Source organism: Entelurus aequoreus, linkage group LG22 (assembly GCF_033978785.1).
Source record: "Entelurus aequoreus isolate RoL-2023_Sb linkage group LG22, RoL_Eaeq_v1.1, whole genome shotgun sequence".
NCBI classification, from domain to species: domain Eukaryota; kingdom Metazoa; phylum Chordata; class Actinopteri; order Syngnathiformes; family Syngnathidae; genus Entelurus; species Entelurus aequoreus.
Genome location: NC_084752.1, coordinates 7,340,023 through 7,355,669, shown reverse-complemented (window position 1 = coordinate 7,355,669; position 15,647 = coordinate 7,340,023). Strand labels below are relative to the sequence as shown.

Sequence of the window (15,647 nt, the reverse complement as noted above, 5' to 3'; positions counted from 1 at the left end):
ATTGGTGTCTTGACGAATAGGTTAACAGTTTTTAAAAACATACCAGATGAGGCAATTTCCTGAAGGAATTGCGTGTGAATGCTCCAATGCTGAAGTTGAACTGAAATGCTGAGCGAATGTAGTATGAATGTAAGAATAGTTTGAATGTTGAAGAGTAAGAATTTCCAGGAAAACCGGAATTTGGTTTGGAACTTGGGAAAGTGTTAGTTTGAATGTCCAGGATGAGTGGAATGTGTTGATGTTGGAATGGTTTGAATAGGCTGAAAAATGTGGGAATTGTGCAACTTGGAAAAATGTCCTGTTCATTTCAATGGGAACTTCCTGGAAATTTGGGGAAAAGCGTGATTTTTTTTGGAAAATGCTAAACAAATGTGAATGTTCTGAATGAGTTTTTAAATGGTTGGTGTTGGAATTTTTCCAATCGGTTGAGAAATGTTGAAGTAGTAACATTTTTAATTGAGAAATGGTATTATGGAATTCCTGGAATTTCGGGAAGACTGGGAATTGTTCCGGTTCAAAAAACAACTTCGTTTTTTGGTCCTGATTAAGAGGAATGTTTTGACGGTGGAACGGTTGAAGTGGGTTGACAAATGTGGAAGGAGTAGTCAACAGAAAAAAAGGGTTTGAAAAAACGGGATTTCAGGCAATTCCTGGAATTTTTTAGAACTTAGAAATATTATAGTTTGAATGCCCAGGATGAGTGGAATATGTTGAATGTGAAATGGAAAATTTGCTCAAAAATACAGCATGCTAACATTGCATGCTTACATGCTAACAGGTAAAATTTGTCAAGTAACACAAAATATGACTAATAGGTGTATACCAGCAAAGTAAGCTAAAAAAAACCCCAAGCATGCTAACAGTACCATGCTAAAATGCTAACAATAGCATGCTTACGGTTAAAATTGGTGAAATACTAAAATATATGACGCAGTGGTGTATACCTTCTAGCAGTATGCTAAAATGCTAACTAGCATGTGTCAAATACAAAAATATATTACTCTGAGGTGCACATCTGAAAAATAGTTAAAACATTTTAGCATTCATCAACTGCTGAAATATGGCTCAGGTGTATTCCTACAAAATTAGCTAAAAAAAAATACAGCATGCTAACATTGCATGCTTACATGCTAACAGGTAACATTTGTCAAGTAACAAAAAATATGACTAATAGGTGTATACCTGCAAAATAAGTTTAAAAAAAAAAGCTAGCATGGTAACAGTACCATGCTAAAATGCTAACAATAGCATGCTTACGATTAAAATTAGTGAAATATTAAAAAAAGATGACGCAGTGCGGTATACCTGCTAAAAGGCTAGCATGCTAATGTTAGCATGCTAAAATACTAACTAGCATGTGTCAAATACGAAAATATATTACTCTGAGGTGCACATCTGAAAAATAGTTTAAAATGTTTAGCATTCGTCAAGTGCTAAAACATGACTCAGGTGTATACCTACAAACTTTGCTAAAAAAACACAGCATGCTAACATCGCATGCTTACATGCTAACAGGTAAAATTTGCTATAATACGAACTACGAAAATATATTCTCAGGTGAACATGTGAAAAATAGTTAAAATGCTTAGCATGCATCAAATGCTAAAACATGACTCAGGTGTATACCTACAAAATTAGCTTGAAAAAATACAGCATGCTAACATTGTATGCTTACATGCTAACGGGTAAAATTAGTCAAGTAACACAAAATATGACTAATAGGTGTATACCAGCAAAATAAGCTAAAAAAAAAGCTAGCATGGTAACAGTAACATGCTAAAATGCTAACAATAGCATGCTTACGGTTAAAATTGGTGAAATACTAAAATATATGAGGCAGGGGTGTATACCTGCTAAAAAGCTAGCATGCTATTGTTAGCATGCTATAATACGAACTACAAAAATATATTATTTTCAGGTGAACATGTGAAAAATAGTTAAAATGCTTAGCATGCATCAAATGCTAAAACATGACTCAGGTGTATACCTACAAAATTAGCTTGAAAAAATACAGCGTGCTAACATTGTATGCTTACATGCTAACGGGTAAAATTTGTCAAGTAACACAAAATATGACTAATAGGTGTATACCAGCAAAATAAGCTAAAAAAAAAAGCTAGCATGGTAACAGTACCATGCTAAAATGCTAACAATAGCATGCTTACGGTTAAAATTGGTGAAATACTAAAATATATGAGGCAGGGGTGTATACCTGCTAAAAAGCTAGCATGCTATTGTTAGCATGCTATAATACGAACTACAAAAATATATTATTTTCAGGTGAACATCTGAAAAATAGTTAAAATGCTTAGCGTGCATCAAGTACTAAAACATTTTTGTATACCTACAAAAATAGCTCAAAAATACAGCATGCTAACATTGCATGCTAACAGGTAGCATTTGTCAAGTAACAAAATATTTGATGCTCCGGTTTATTCCTGCAAAATTTGCACACAAAAAAAAAGCTAGCATGCTAATATTAGAATGCTAATGACTGTGGCACAGAATGTTAAAACAAATTAGCCACGGACTGCAAATGGCAAGCGGGCCGCACTTTGGACAGCCCTGGTTTAGAATGTTGGTGTGTGTGTGTCGGCGGACATAATTTAGTGGCTTACTGGTTTTGCAGTGGTCGCCCGGGGGCCCCTCTGGCGCGCAGCGTTGTGTCATTTGCTACCAACTGGCTTTTTTTTTTTTTTTTCCCCCTTTTTTTTTTTTTTGATGAGAGTGTGTGACCTCGAACGCCTCATCCCTCACCACTGTCTCATTCCCTTTATTTACATCTGTCTTTAGCATTCTAATTACTGCCTTTATTGCTTTAGCCTGGAGGAATCTGCCGCAGCGAGGCCAGGATGAGAGAGGAAGCGGGGGGTAAGGACGCCGGAGTTTAAACCAATAACAAAGCGAGAACTATAGCGTTAGCCGTCATGCGAGTTTGCAGCGGATTACTTTTAATGCAAATCATTCCAAAAGAGACGCACGAGTGCTGCGATTGTAATGTAAATAAACCGTTAAAGCCACGGTATGACCTACTATGGCTTTCTGGAATAATGGCGGACCAGCCAGGACACAGCCCACATTTGTGTTAGCGCTGGTGGAGACACTCTTTAAAGTTGTGTTTAGGGCTCGTGCAAACTTTGTACAATATTAAAAAAGTTGCTTTGCGCAAAAATTATCCCCAATAAAAGTAATATTTTTATGTTTGGAAAAAAAAAAAGTTTTTTATTGGATCGATTCTTGGTGTTAGCACTATTTAAATCCAAACAAAAAGAGTCAGTTTATGTAGAACGAAAATAGCCCCTCTCGCCCAGAAAGGAGCGCAGCTGCTTCTTCAAAACAGATAAGGAACTGGCCAAAACATGCCTTTTGACTTTGAATCAATAGCATAAATTCACATTATTCAAACTGGATTTCTTTAACAAATTGTTGCTGTCCTGACATTGTTTTCATACACACAAATATTATTTTAACAACATGGGCGTCAGCTGTTAGCATTTGGCCTGCTCTTAGCTTTTCTTTATGGACATAAAATACAATTGAGATATCTAAATTTACTATTTTATTTCAGGGTTTTTTTCGCCAATCAAACCGATGCTGTTCATCAACTTTTTGTTGTTTTCCGAAAAAAAGTGTTTTTCCAAACAGGAAGCTTATACCACGCACACGTTAGCACCTACATCCATTCGTTTGATGCCTTTAACTTTGAATCAATAGTGTTACGTTATTCAAATCTTTAGAAATGTGTCACTGTCTCAACATTGTTTTTTTATACCCGAAATAAACTACACAGACAAACTTTGTACAATATTAAAAAATTGGTTTGCGCAAAAATTATCCCCAATAAAAATAATATTTTTATGTTTGAAAAAAATATGTTTTTTATTGGATCGATTATTGGTGTTAGCACTATCTAAATCCAAACAAAAAGAGTCAGTTTATGCAGAGCGAAAATAGCCCCTCTCGCCCAGAAAGGAGCGCAGCTGCTTCTTCAAAACAGATAAGGAACTGGCCAAAACATGCCTTTTAACTTTGAATCAATAGCATAAATTCACATTATTCAAACTGGATTTCTTTAACAAATTGTTGCTGTCCTGACATTGTTTTCATACACACAAATATTATTTTAACAACATGGGCGTCAGCTGTTAGCATTTGGCCTGCTCTTAGCTTTTCTTTATGGACATAAAATACAATTGAGATATCTAAATTTACTATTTTATTTCAGGGTTTTTTTCGCCTATCAAACCGACATCAACTTTTTGTTGTTTTCCGAAAAAATGTGTTTTTCCAAACAGGAAGCTTATACCACGCACACGTTAGCATCTACATCCATTCGTTTGATGCCTTTAACTTTGAATCAATAGTATTACGTTATTCAAATCTTTAGAAAATTGTCACTGTCTCAACATTGTTTTTTTATACCCGAAATAAACTACACATTTTTTTGGGAGGTCATTACAAGCAGGAAGTTATAACGTAAGTTGTTAGCATTTAGCACGCTCTTAGCTTTTCTTTACGAACTGAGCTAACCAGTAGAATACAATTAAGTAATCAGAATTTACTGTTTTTTTTTTTGTGGACTGATATATTTTAGCTCTTCAGTAAAAATGATGTCTCCAAAATGTCGCTCTCTGAAATTAACAACATTTGACATACAGTATGTGGCTAAAGGAAACAACATCTGGAGATTGTTGCGTTCGACCAGTCTTTCTCTCAGGGAATAAAACACACTGGTCACTCTCGAGTTCTTTTGGATGACATATGAGTTGAGTAAAAAGGACCCCAGAGACAGAGTTATACAATATTATTTATTTTTTTACTAAAGCTTTAGGAGACCAGCTCTTACAATGCGACAAGAGCATCAGCAAGAAGAGGTCTGAATCCAAACAAAAAGAGTCAGCTTATGAAGAGTGACAACAGCCCCTCTCGCCCAGAAAGGAGCGCAGCTGCTTCTTCAAAACAGATAAGGAACTGGCCAGAACAGCTCTGTGAGCCGACATAACAGGAAACAAAGAGTTTACTAGCGGACATAAGATAAAAGCAAGGAGGTCAAAAGAAGACACACTACATGGGAAACTACTAGCTGTTTTAAACATGACTATGGATTAAAAAAAGAACGCTTAAAAATATCTTATTCTCAGAAGATGCATGCTTTTTATTGGACAATAATTATTATAATTTATTTTTTTCACATTACATTTTAGGTAAGGGAGCAAAGACTGATTTTACTCTTGTGTTGATAGTAATTTAGTCTATTTTAAAGGCCTACTGAAAGCCACTACTACCGACCACGCAGTCTGATAGTTTATATATCAATGATGAAATCTTAACATTGCAACACATGCCAATACGGGCGGGTTAATTTATAAAGTGCAATTTTTAATTTCCCTGGAAATATCCGGCTGAAAACGTCTCTGTATGATGACGTATGCGCGTGACGTCAACAATTGATACGGAAGTATTGGTACCCCATTAAATACAATACAAAAAAGCTCTGTTTTCATTTCAAAATTCCACAGTATTCTGGACATCTGTGTTGGTGAATCTTTTGCAATTTGTTTAATGAACAATGGAGACTGCAAAGAAGAAAGTTGTAGGTGGGATCGGTGTATTAGCGGCTGGCTGTAGCAACACAAACAGGAGGACTTACTTGGATAGCAGACACGCTAGACGGCAACCGCACGGATGATCGGGTGAAGTCCTTCGTCCTTCCGTCGATCGCTGGAACGCAGGTGAGCACGGGTGTTGATGAGCAGATGAGGGCTGGCTGGCATAGGTGGAGAGATAATGTTTTTATCATAGCTCTGTGAGGTTCCGTTGCTAAGTTAGCTTCAATGGCGTCGTTAGCAACAGCATTGTTAAGCTTCGCCAAGCTGGAAAGAATTAACCGTGTATTTACATGTCCATGGTTTAATAGTATTGTTGATCTTCTGTCTATCCTTCCAGTCAGGGATTTATTTATTTTGTTTCTATCTGCATTTGAGCCCGATGCTACCACGTTAGCCCAGTAGCTAAAGAGCTTCACCGATGTATTGTCGTGGAGATAAAGGTCACTGTGAATGTCCATTTCGCGTTCTCGGCTCTCATTTTCAAGAGGATATAGTATCCGAGGTGGTTTAAAATACAAATCCGTGATCCACAATAGAAAAAAGGAGAGAGTGTGGAATCCAATGAGCCAGCTTGAACCTAAGTTACGGTCAGAGCGAAAAAAGATATGTCTTGCACTGCATTCTAGTCCTTCACTCTAACGTTCCTCATCCACGAATCTTTCATCCTCGCTCAAATTAATGGGGTAATCGTCGCTTTCTCGGTCCGAATCACTCTAGCTGCGTTGAAAACAATGGGAAATTTTGAGGAGTCCTTCCTCTGTTGACGTCACGCTACTTCCGGTACAGGCAAGGCTTTTTTTTTATCAGCGACCAAAAGTTGCGAACTTTATCGTCGATGTTCTCTACTAAATCCTTTCAGCAAAAATATGGCAATATCGCGAAATGAGCAAGTATGACACATAGAATGGATCTGCTATCCCCGTTTGAATAAAACATTTAATATCAGTAGGCCTCTAATGTTTGTACTGGGGCAAACCTGCAACAAAAAGTTTTTTTATTGGATCGATTCTTGGTGTAAGCACTATCTAAATCCAAACAAAAAGAGCCAGCTTATGTAGAGCGAAAATAGCCCCTCTCGTCCAGAAAGGAGCACTGCTGCTTCTTCAAAACAGATAAGGAACTGGCCAAAACAGCTCTGTGAGCTGACATAACAGGAGCTCTGAAGACAAAACAAAGAGTTTACTAGCGGTCATAAGAAGGTCACGAGAAGGGAAAATACTAGCTGCTTTAAACATGACTATGGATTAAAAAAAGAACACTTAAAAATATATCATTCTCACAAGATGCATGCTTTTTATTGGACGATAATTATTCTAATTAATTTTTTCCACATTACGTTTTTTCACATTTTCGGATTTTACTGTTGTTTTGATAGTAATTTAGTCTATTTTAATGTTTATACTGAGGCAAAGAAAGAAAAAAACATCATATTTGCCATTTTGTCGTACAATGTGAATGTTTTTCAAACAAAACTTTCCAATGCATTGTCCTCTCCTGAGGATTTTTTTTTCTTCTTCTTTTTTTTTTTGTATGAAATGGCAGCACAGCCGCCTTTAATGAGCTCTCAACTTTAAAGACTTGAAGGATATTAACAAGGCGCTTGACAAATGGCGCTTTAGAAGCACATTAAAGACGCGGCTAATGGCGCGCATAATGACGGCTAATTTTCCATCAGATATAAATTAGAGCCCCCAACAGTTATTTGCCTTAAGGACTTTATGTAAATGATCCCCGTCTGTATAAACTGAAGGCAGCATGTGTGTGTGTGTGTGTGTGTGTGTGTGTGATGAATAGCTCGTCAACAGAGCCCGCCTGTCCGAGCCCCAATGAACACACACATCCACTGGACAGCTCCAGCACCTTCTCATTAGGGTCCAATCTCTCACAGGCCGCTCGCTCAGAACCACGGCAACGTGGCCGCCCGTGCTGGCGAGGCAACCCCTGCCGCTTCATTAATAACAATAAATGAATAAAAAATTTAAAAAAAAACCTGTCTGCTTTTAAATATTTGATGGCTGAGGCCGCTTTGACGCCATATTTTTTGTGGGTGAGGTCACAATGCGCCCACGCCGTGTGACTGGATGAACACCTATTGCGCTGACAGCTCATGCGATTACCCACATGAAAGGGCGGCCATGTTGGTAGGCGGCGAGGTTTGACACGCCAAGCTAACGCGGCACTCAAAACCGCACGTTCATCCGCGTTTGATTTTAAATTTCCCTTAAAAAGAATATATTGACTGCCCCGTTGTACATGTACTGTAGATGAACAACAGCAAAACAACATTCCCGTTCTTTTCGGACTATAAGGCAGTGCGCCTTTTAACCCGGTGCGCCTAATCTACGGAGTAATTCTGGTTGTGCTAACCGACCTCGAAGCTATTTTATTTGGTACATGGTGAAATGATACACTACCGTTCAAAAGTTTGGGGTCACCCAAACAATTTTGCGGAATAGCCTTCATTTCTAAGAACAAGAATAGACTGTCGAGTTTCAGATGAAAGTTCTCTTTTTCTGGCCATTTTGAGCGTTTAATTGACCCCACAAATGTGATGCTCCAGAAACTCAATCTGCTCAAAAGAAGGTCAGTTTTGTAGCTTCTGTAACGAGCTAAACTGTTTTCAGATGTGTGAACATGATTGCACAAGGGTTTTCTAATCATCAATTAGCCTTCTGAGCCAATGAGCAAACACATTGTACCATTAGAACACTGGAGTGATAGTTGCTGGAAATGGGCCTCTATACACCTATGTAGATATTGCAGCAAAAACCAGACATTTGCAGCTCGAATAGTCATTTACCACATTAGCAATGTATAGAGTGTATTTCTTTAAAGTTAAGACTAGTTTAAAGTTATCTTCATTGAAAAGTACAGTGCTTTTCCTTCAAAAATAAGGACATTTCAATGTGACCCCAAACTTTTGAACGGTAGTGTAAGTGTGACCAGTAGATGGCAGTCACACATAAAAGATACGTGTTGACTGCGATATGATGGCAGTCACACATAAGAGATACGTGTAGATTGCAATATGATGGCAGTCACACATAAGAGATACGTGTAGATTGCAATATGATGGCAGTCACACATAAGAGATACGTGTAGATTGCAATATGATGGCAGTCACACATAAGAGATACGTGTAGGTTGCAATATGATGGCAGTCACACATAAGAGATACGTGTAAACTGCAATATGACTCAAGTAAACAATACCAATATTTTTATATGTTCCATTGAAAATATAAAACATTACACACGGCGCTCAAAAATCTGTCAAAATGTTTTAGTAGGACTTTGGTAAGCTATGAAGCCGCACCGCTTGATGGATTGTACTGTGCTTCAACATAGGAGTATTATTATGGTGTGTGCATAAGGTAAGACATATTATCTGGTGTTTTGTTTCGCAATATTATGCAAAAGCAACTTTTCTTACCTTCTGGTACCTGCTGATCTGTATTTTGGATCTGCATACCGTATTTTTCGGAGTATAAGTCGCACCGGAGTATAAGTCGCACCGGCCGAAAATGCATAATAAAGAAGGAAAAAAACATATGTAAGTCGCACTGGAGTATAAGTCGCATTTTTGGGGGAAATGTATTTGATAAAATCCAACACCAAGAATAGACATTTGAAAGGCAATTTAAAATAAATAAAGAATAGTGAACAACAGGCTGAATAAGTGTACGTTATATGAGGCATAAATAACCAACTGAGAAGGTGCCTGGTATGTTAACGTAACATATTATGGTAAGAGTCATTCAAATAACTATAACATATAGAACATGCTATACGTTTACCAAACAATCTGTCACTCCTAATCGCTAAATCCCATGAAATCTTATACGTCTAGTCTCTTACGTGAATGAGCTAAATAATATTATTTGATATTTTACGCTAATGTGTTAATAATTTCACACACAAGTCGCTCCTTAGTATAAGCCGCATAAAAACTGCGACTTATAGTCCGAAAAGTCCTGAAAATTTGCGCGCATCCGCCTTTGTAGTCCGTGCCGACACCGCAATTGATAAGCTTCTTCTTTTTCTCTATCTTCTTGTTATGGGACATTCATCCTCCGCTGTTGCCATTTCTAATATAAAGTAGTGTAAAGTTCTTACTTATATCTGTCAGTAAACTCGCCATGAAAGCACTAAAACATACCGGTGTAGTGAGTTTACATTATTCACCCAAGGAACTTTAGTTCTTAGAGAGTTACGGTTTTTCACGGGACACATTTCCGGCGTTGTTGTTGCACTAGTGAGCCACGGATGAGGAGATGCTGCTCCGTTATTGATTGAAGTAAAGTCTGAATGTCATTAAAACAGTTAGCGCCATCTTTTGACACTTCTTCCACTCTCGTCCTTGCACGCTACACCGCTACAACAAAGATGACGGGGAGAAGACGCTGTCGAAGGTGAGCCACGTAAATAAGACCCGCCCACAAAACGGCGCATCCTGAAGAGACTGTCAGAAAGCGACTTGAAGATGATCTGTAAAACATCATCTATGCAACATTTTGAGCAAATAACCACCATCACATGTTATGTAGACCACAAGGAAGTATTTTACATTTAGAAAAAAAAAATAATAATATTACCCATTAAATGCGCCTTATAATCCGGTGCACCTTTTGGATGAAAATAGAAATAGTCCGGAAAATACGGTATGTTTTTGATGAATAATATAGCTTATATCAGTGGTTCTCAAACTTTTTTTTACCAAGGGCCACCTCAGAAAACACTGTAAGTACCACCATAATGACCATTATTACATAACAGTAGCATAGTAGGCCTACGTATTAATTAAAAGCAAGGCATATTTTATTTTTTTTAATTTTTTTTTACAAGTATATTTAATATTTTTGGCCACACACCGTTTGAACAGGAGCAACACTGTGTTTGAATGTTTCATTAAGGGATTCTTTGGCGTACCACGAGATGGAACCCGCGTTTCGCAGTTTGAGAATCACCGGCTTACATAATAATAATAATAATAATAATAGATTGTATTTGTAAAAATCACTTTACATTGAGTAAACAACCTCAAAGTGCTAGTGTATTAAAGGCATATAAGGTGTATTATGAAGGCATTATTTCTGTCATACAATACTCTACTTAAAACATCCATTTTGGTTTTGTATTGACATCTTTTTTCTTTTTTTTTTTGTATTTTGCATGTCCGTGGTGACGTTCACAGCATGACCTCGATAATCACACCTTCACTGAGAAAAAAACTGAAATCGAAGTAAGATGAAATATCTCAAATAAGGGTGATATTTGCTTATTTTTTGTCTGATAAGATAATTCTTCTCCCTAAGCAGATTTTATGTTAGAGTGTTTTACTTGTTTTAAGGGTTTTGGTCCTAAATGATCTCAGTAAGATATTACAGCTTGTTGCTGAGATTTGATGAGCTATATTGAGTAAAACATGCTTGAAAACTGTTGCAAAGCTGTGTCATCAACACTCACAAGTATAAAACTAATTTTTTTAAGTAGTAATTTCTTACTTCAAGCGTAAAAAAACCCAATCATGATGTATGCATATCATTATGTCAAGATAATGGCACTAGCATTTACTTCATTTAAGAATATTTTTCAACATATTGAGCAAAAAGGTCTCTTTTTTTTTTTCTACCAAGAAAAGTGCACTTGTTATTAGTGAGAATATACTTATTTTAAGGTATTTTGGGGTTCATTGCTGTTAGCTAACTTTACTTGTTTTGGAAAGTCTTGACAAGCCGAATTTTCTTGTTCTATTGGCAGATAATTTTGCTTATTTCAAACAAAACACCCCTCATTTTTGTATTTTTTTTTCTTGTTTTTGAACACTGACTTTTTGCAGTGTTCCCCAATCATGATCGAAATAAGGGATTCGTGTTTCTTACTGTCTCATCTGCCTTTCACCCCTCGTGATGATATGAATTAAAAGCATGTGGGATTTTTTTTTTTTTTTTTTTTTTGATGGAGGTTTAAAAGCCTCGCACTCATTAATTTTTCATGCAGAGGAGTCAAATGTTGTGTGCGCATGTCTGTGCTGGACGTCACAGACAATTCATGTTTGACAATCAAAACATAGCCTGCCTCCCTTCTCAAACACATCTATTTAAAAAAACAAAAAAACTATAATAAATATGAAATACAATTATGTAAATGATATTTTTTTTTTCTTTTGCAAGATTATTATATTATTATTATATTATATTTATTATTATATTATATATATATATAATATAATATATATATATATATATATATATATTATATATATAATAATATATTATATTATTATTATATTATTATTATATTATATTAAATGTGTTTTTTTAATGCAATTTTTAAAAACGCTTAATCCCTAATCCTCATTGATAAAAACAAGTTAAATAAAGCCTTAACGCTTAACTAACTTATGTTTAGTGTTAATGTTGTTATTAAGTGGCAACCATGTTGATCGATATAGCTATTGTATTACATTTTTTTCCCGTGGCTCTGTCTAATTCCTGCGACAACGGCGCGTCTTTTTGAAAGCAGACACTTGGCGTGAATGTACAGTTAAAATATTCCACTAGTCGGTCCCCGGGCGGAGCTCCGACAGTCCCTGGCTTCATTAAAATTTCATCAGCAGGCCCTCTGCGTGTGTGTGTGTGTGTATGTGTGTGTGTGTGTGTGTATAAGTGTGTGTTGGAGGGTAAGGAGGGGGGTTATAGTGTGGAAAGAAAGAGTGAGAAAATAAAACAGAGGGTGTCTAATTATGACAAAAGGAAACGTTGCTGCCCGCTTGTCGTTTTTTTTCGGTGGATGTTTCTATGTATGACACACTTGCACGTGCACACACACGCTCCATGTATTTGTGTGGGTGTGTGTGTACACGTGTGTGTGCAGGCTTCAAGCTAAATGTTTGTTATTGTGTGGCGAGGGAGAGGGGAAAAAAAAATCGATTTTCTTCATAAGGCATTTTCACCTGTGTGTGTGTGTGTGTGTGTGTGTTTTTGCGCGTGTGCACGTGTGTGTGTGTGTGGGGTGCAAAATGAGTGTGTCTTGGTGTGATAGTGAACCGCGGAAGTATAAGGACAATGACAACAACGGGTGTTTTCAAATGATATAGAACAATAATAGCGTTATGGTGTCCTCCTTCACTTGTTGACTGCCCCCCCCCCCTGAAAATGAGCCTAGGATGAGGACCACAGGTAGGATGCAAGGCTAGCTAGACCAGGGGTCGGCAACCCAAAACATTGAAAGAGCCATATTGGACCAAAGATTAAAAAAATAATAATAATCTGTCTGAAGCCGCAAAAAATTAAAAGCCTTGTATAAGTCTTATAATGAAGTCAACATATGATGTGTCTATATTAGCTATATTAGCCTACTATCAAAATGACTTTAAAAGTCTTATATAAGTGTTATAATGAAGACAACACATGACATAAGTGTCTGTATTAGCTATATTAGCCTACTATCAAAATTACTTTAAAAGTCTTATATAAGTGTTATAATGAAGGCAACACATGACGTAAGTGTCTATATTAGCTATATTAGCCTACTATCAAAATGACTTTAAAAGTCTTATATAAGTGTTATAATGAAGTCAACACATGATGTAAGTGTCTATATTAGCTATATTAGCCTACTATCAAAATGACTTTAAAAGTCTTATATAAGTGTTATAATGAAGTCAACACATGATGTAAGTGTCTATATTAGCTATATTAGCCTACTATCAAAATGACTTTAAAAGTCTTATATAAGTGTTATAATGAAGACAACACATGATGTAAGTGTCTATATTAGCCTACTATCAAAATTACTTTAAAAGTCTTATATAAGTGTTATAATGAAGGCAACACATGATGTAAGTGTCTATATTAGCTATATTAGCCTACTATCAAAATTACTATGTGTCGCAGGCACAGCCAAAGATACTAGGAAATCATTACAATGTCTGGACATATCTAGTGAAGTCTCAGCGGCAAACTACAAACCCCGTTTCCATATGAGTCGTGAACTTGTGTTAGATGTAAATACAAACGGAATACAATGATTTGCAAATCATTTTCAACCCATATTCAGTTGAATATGCTACTAAGACAACATATTTGATGTTCAAACTGATCTAACATAATAGTGTGAGAGTCCAGTCCATAGTGGATCTAACATAATAGTGTGAGAGTCCAGTCCATAGTGGATCTAACATAATAGTGTGAGAGTCCAGTCCATAGTGGATCTAACATAATAGTGTGAGAGTCCAGTCCATAGTAGATCTAACATAATAGTGAGAGTCCAGTCCATAGTGGATCTAACATAATAGTGAGAGTCCAGTCCATAGTGGATCTAACATAATAGTGAGAGTCCAGTCCATAGTGGGGCCAGCAGGAGACCATCTCGAGCGGAGACGGGTCAGCAGCGCAGAGATGTCCCCAACCGATGCACAGGCGAGCGGTCCACCCCGGGTCCCGACTCTGGACAGCCAGCACTTCATCCATGGCCACCGGACCTGTGACCCCCCACCCTCCACAAGGGAGAGGGGGGTAGAGGAGAAAAGAAAAGAAACGGCAGATCAACTGGTCTAAAAAAGGGTGTCTATTTACAGGCTAGAGTATACAAATGAGTTTTAAGATGGGACTTAAATGCTTCTACTGAGGTAGCATCTCTAACTGTTACCGGGAGGGCATTCCAGAGTACTGGAGCCCCAATAGAAAACGCTCTATAGCCCGCAGACTTTTTTTTGGGCTCTGGGAATCACTAATAAGCCGGAGTTCTTTGAACGCAGATTTCTTGCCGGAGTAGTAAAGGATATTAAATGAGCTCAAATATACCAACAAAAGAGGCCTAATGATGCAATATTTACATACAGCTAGCCTAAATAGCATGTTAGCATCGATTAGCTTGCAGTCATGCACTGACCAAATACGCCTGGTTAGCACTCCAACAAGTCAATAACATCAACAAAGCGCACATTTGTGCGTTTGCGCACAGCATAAAATGTTTGGTGGACAAAATGAGACAAAGATAGGAGTGGAAGATTTTACTTGTAAACAAACTGTTGCGTCTCACAGTACACATTATGGTGAGTTCAAGAACTGCCAAAATTAGTAGGACAACACCATGTTCACCAAATACTCTCATCAGCATACACACAAACATATTAAACAGTGGGAATGGGGAAAGTTTGTGTCATGTTTGTCCTCAAACAAAAAAACATACTAAAACAAAAACATTATTTTTCCCCCCATCTTTTTCCATTTTCAATGCTTTTTAAAAAAAAGTGAGCCACTAGGGCGGCACTAACCGCGGGTTGCCTACCCCCGAGCTAGAGGGATAGACAGGTGCTGTCCTCCCTCTGTTACAACTCTGAATGCCGGAAAATTGCCGGATTGACTGCTATCCAAACTTTCCAAGTCGGTGCTGTTGATACAGAGCAGACAAAAGAGGCAGTTTGTGTGAAGGGGGCATTTTCCCATTCATGCAAAACATCCACAATGTCAACCTGACAATTGTCCAACTTAGGAAGTAGAGTATCAAATCAAATCAAATCAAATCAACTTCATTTATAAAGCACATTTAAAATGTACCACAGGGGTAGCCAAAGTGCTGTACAATGGGCAGGTTAAAAGATAATACGAGAACCGAGCAAACACAACACAACACAGACAGAACACGATAAAAAATAAATAAAATAAATAAAACATAAAAACAGGTTCACAGCAGGTGTATTATGGGGCGCCATTGCAGGATGGATATCACTCAGTGTTAAAAGCCATGGAATAAAAGTATGTTTTTAAGAGAGATTAAAAAACAGGAAGAGAGGAGGCTTGTCGAACACTCAGAGGTAGGTCGTTCCAGAGCTTGGGAGCAGCAGCGGCGAAAGCTCTGTCACCTCTAAGCTTCAGCCAAGCTGGTCCTCTATATCACAGGTGTCAAACTCAAGGCCTGGGGGCCGGATTTGGCTCACCATATCATTTTATGTGGCCAGCGAAAGACTGGAAATAATGTACACTACCGTTCAAAAGTTTGGGGTCACATTGAAATGTCCTTATTTTTGAAGGAA

At 37.4% G+C, this 15,647-nt stretch overlaps 1 long non-coding RNA gene across 1 annotated transcript in view; it reads left to right on the top strand.

Moving 5' to 3' along the window:
• The window catches only part of LOC133639210 (uncharacterized), a 104,400-nt gene extending 96,872 nt beyond the window's left edge, over positions 1-7,528 (top strand). The window contains exon 4 of the long non-coding RNA XR_009823753.1: positions 7,404-7,528. This is a non-coding gene — a long non-coding RNA (uncharacterized LOC133639210). The remainder of the gene's footprint in view (positions 1-7,403) is intronic.
• The last annotated feature ends 8,119 nt before the right edge of the window (positions 7,529-15,647 follow it).